This window comes from Acipenser ruthenus, chromosome 7, assembly GCF_902713425.1.
Source record: "Acipenser ruthenus chromosome 7, fAciRut3.2 maternal haplotype, whole genome shotgun sequence".
NCBI classification, from domain to species: Eukaryota; Metazoa; Chordata; class Actinopteri; order Acipenseriformes; family Acipenseridae; genus Acipenser; species Acipenser ruthenus.
In genome coordinates, this window is record NC_081195.1 from 30,671,950 (window position 1) to 30,675,761 (window position 3,812).

Consider the following 3,812-nt stretch of genomic DNA (forward strand, 5'->3'; position numbering starts at 1 on the left):
GAACTTAATCAATTTCATGCAACCAAATACAAAAGTTTAACCTTTGCACTGGGAGGCGTGGCTACAGGGGTGCTAAGAAAAATGTTAAGGTAGCTATAGCCCCCCAAACTGTCCAAGAGGCTATGGTGCAATGGATATCGTGTTAGACTTCTAGTCAAATACTGAGAAGTGATTTAAAGGTTGTTTACCCACAGCCCGGCTAGCTCAGTCGGTAGAGCATGAGACTCTTAATCTCGTGGGTTCGAGCCCCATCTTGGGTGCAAACTTTTGCTTCATTTTTAATGTGAGCTCTTTCTATACCACCTTTGCTGATGAAGGACTCATTCAGCATACCTGCCAACAACTGAGCCCTGCAAGTTCTCGATTTGTGCTTTCTCTTCATATCAGGTGCCTGCACTACACTCTACATTTTATTACAGAATATCGCTAACTTGCAATGGTTGGACCTCGTGGCACAACAGTAGTGCATCTGCCTCTAGGTCAGAAGGCTGTGTGTTCAAATCACGTCGCGGTCAGTCTATTATGTTCTTCAGCGTGTCTGGATTTCAGTGTGTTGAAAAAAGAAAACCTATGCGCGTGCTAGACAGCAGGAAAACCCTGGCCCACTTGCTTCTGTTAAACATAAGCAGCTCAATGTGTTGTTTTAATTGTCTTTACAAACGCAATTGAAATTGAAAAGATATAAATCAATAAGAAAGTGTATACTTAAGCAATACTGATACGTCACAGCGTAGGCATTTGCAGCCAGAATGGAGAAAGTGAAAAATGGAGAAATCGGACCCGGGCCTGTTGTAAAAAAAAGAAACAACATACATATATATTATATGTATATTGTTAGATATGGAAGGACAAGAGAAAAACTTCTGTTGCAAGTATGAAGATTTATTCTAATGAACATAACCCCTGGTTAGGCTCAACACCAGAGAAGACAAAAAAAAAAACATAACAAAAAATAGCGATTCAATAAAATTACATCAGATAATCGATAGAGTTGATCTTAAATGTTAAATCTAGCAATGCTTTAAATCTAATACATTCAGTTGTTCTTCAAAGAATTGCAATGAGTCCTCTGTCGAGTTAGACTCATCCCTGCAGATTAGTCATTTTGCTAAGCTGATATAATATAGTCAAACCATTTCCCAGACTGAACTAGACCCAGAATCAACGCAGTGAATCAACCCTGTAGATTGACCAAAGAACCAAGGTTTCCACCTTGTGTTATATACAGTACCATTCCCAAACCACTCCCAAGCAAACACGATCACCAAATATGTTCAAAATACTCAATTTGAAATAGATTTCACATCAGCTGTTGTCCTTTCTAAATAGATCTCTAAATATCTGTTTTACCATATTAGGATTTATCTGATCAATACAATGAACACATTCCGATCCCTGACCTGTTCCGAGGTCACTTTGCTTATTTCTGGCACATAGCCATCTGTTGTTGTCTTGTCATGTGGTTCAACATCACTTAAAAGTTAGTAAAAATCTTCTTCAAGATTCAACTATCTTTCAATCATAAATGCACTTGAACCATTTTTCAGAAGTTTGCGTCCTTTGCAAACATGATATTTCAGACCGTGTATTCCTCTCAGGTCTTTTCAGTGTATAACTTGTTTGACCATTACAAACCAAATATGTATAAAACAATTATAATTATCCAATTCCAAATGTGTCAAACAGGGCCGAATCCTAACCACTAGACCACCAGGGAAGTTAAGAGGGGCCCTGCATGTCACGCTAGAAATGCATGTTAGCTGTGAACGTGAAACGACTAGTCAGTTTGCAGGACCAGGCAGCACTAGGGTGATACTTTCACACGTGAGGCTCTGTGGTGCAATGGATAGCACATTGGACTTCTAGTCAGACATTGAGAGGGGATTCAAAGATTGTGGGTTCGAGTCCCACCGGAATCATGTTTTGGGGCTGCTGTAGGAATTAAAAGCATTTGTTGTTTTAAAGAACACCTATGGACAAATTGATAGCTTAAAAGCATGGTTCCACCGAGATTTGAACTCAGATCGCTGGATTCAAAGTCCAGAGTGCTAACCATGGAACCTCTCTGACATGCTCAACCTAATTAGAAAAATGAGCAAGATGGGCTGAATGGCCTCCTCTTGTTTGTAAACTTTCTTATGTTCTTATGTAACAGGCACCTCTGGGGTTCAAACCCAGTATCTCCTGTTTACTAGACAGGCACTTTAACCATCTAAGCCTGTCGTCGTGTTAAAGCTGGAGCAGAGTGTTTCAGTATGGTAATGTGTTTCCTACCAAACACAAATCTCCAAAACAAACTACCGTGCATTGCTGCAAATCAAACAAAATACGCATTTCCCACCTAAAACATTAGACATCTCCATTGATTTCACGTGTCCGATCGCACGCTTCACTTTCAAAATGACAAAAGTCAAATTCAATAGATTTTCTTTAAAAAAAATGTAACCCTCAGTGAGGTCCCACCAACATTTGAACTCGAATCACTGGATTCAGAGTCCAGAGTGCTAACCATTACACCATGGAACGACAGCGATGTCCTGCGGGGCGCATGGCTCATCGATCCTGCTGCTTCACAGTGTCGAATCTTCCTGCTGACCCATAAAGCTCTTTTTTGGTAACAAAATATGACTTGTATTAACATTACATTGTGTCTATGTGGTGTGCATGGCTTAACCCTCCCCTCTCCCACTCACAAAGGTGATGTATACGTTTGTGAACCAGAAGCTTACACATTACATTATTCATGATTACATTATTCATTATTACATTATTCAGTAAACTGTGTGTGAAACATAATGTAAACATTAAGTTTGCACAAGTTAATGAATTGCACAAACATTGTAGGTCATCAGGTTTACAAATTGTGAACTTTAGGTTTTGTACAGTTTGCACAGCAGTGTAGTATGTAAACTTCAAGTAACCACAGTTCTAACCACATGTAGTTACTGGCAAACTGAAAGTTTACTAGGATTTCCATATCATCTTTACATTCTAAACATTTAGGCCTATATTTTCCACTGTGTGCAAATTGCAGGCAAATTGCCCATGCCATAGTAAATGTATGATGGAAAATCAAGCCCCTAGTGTTCATAATGGTTGGCCAGGAAATGTAAACTAATATTTTTATCTGGTGTGTATACGTTTTCTGCAAACCATAGGGGACCTGAAGTGGTAGAAGTGGGTTGCAAGCTAATATTCTGTCATACAAACATAACTACACAGTTCCTTTTTGTCGTCACTGAATTAATTCAATTAGTTTTGCAGAAAAATAAAGACAAACTGATTGAGCAGTAAATTTTATTTTAATGTTTTCAAAATGAATAAAAACGTAATTATTAATTAATTTCTTAGCAGACACCCTTATCCAGAGCAACTTACAACTGTATCAAGTTCTCTTTTTTTACATACAATCACCCATTTATACAGTTGGGTTTTTACTGGTGCAATCTAGGTAAAGTACCTTGCTCAAGGGTACAGCAGCAGTGTCCCTCACCTGGGATTGAACCCACGACCCTCCGGTCAAGAGCCCTAACCACTACTCCACACAGCTGCCCTAATTACAACATAAATGTATTCCTTTTACTAAAAAAAAACATGTTATTAAAATACAATGTGTAAGTAAAGAAAGTAAAACTGTAAAGTTGTTTTACAGCTTCCAAGCCAGCAATACAGTGAGCAAGGAACGGAGCACACAGGAATTTTTAAACTTGTCAGGCAGTCATTTGGTTAAAGGAGGAAGAATATTTCAGGGTTTAAAATCTATTGTCACAGTGATGATGCCTGTCAAGCATTCACCTAAACCATTTTTTAAG

The 3,812-nt window shown here is 38.6% G+C and overlaps 1 non-coding gene across 1 annotated transcript; it reads left to right on the forward strand.

Annotated features, from left to right (window-relative positions):
- The first annotated feature begins 1,828 nt into the window (after positions 1-1,828).
- Positions 1,829-1,919, forward strand: trnar-ucu (transfer RNA arginine (anticodon UCU)). Its single transcript is given in 2 exon segments — positions 1,829-1,865; positions 1,884-1,919. It is a non-coding gene; the product is annotated as a tRNA-Arg (tRNA).
- The last annotated feature ends 1,893 nt before the right edge of the window (positions 1,920-3,812 follow it).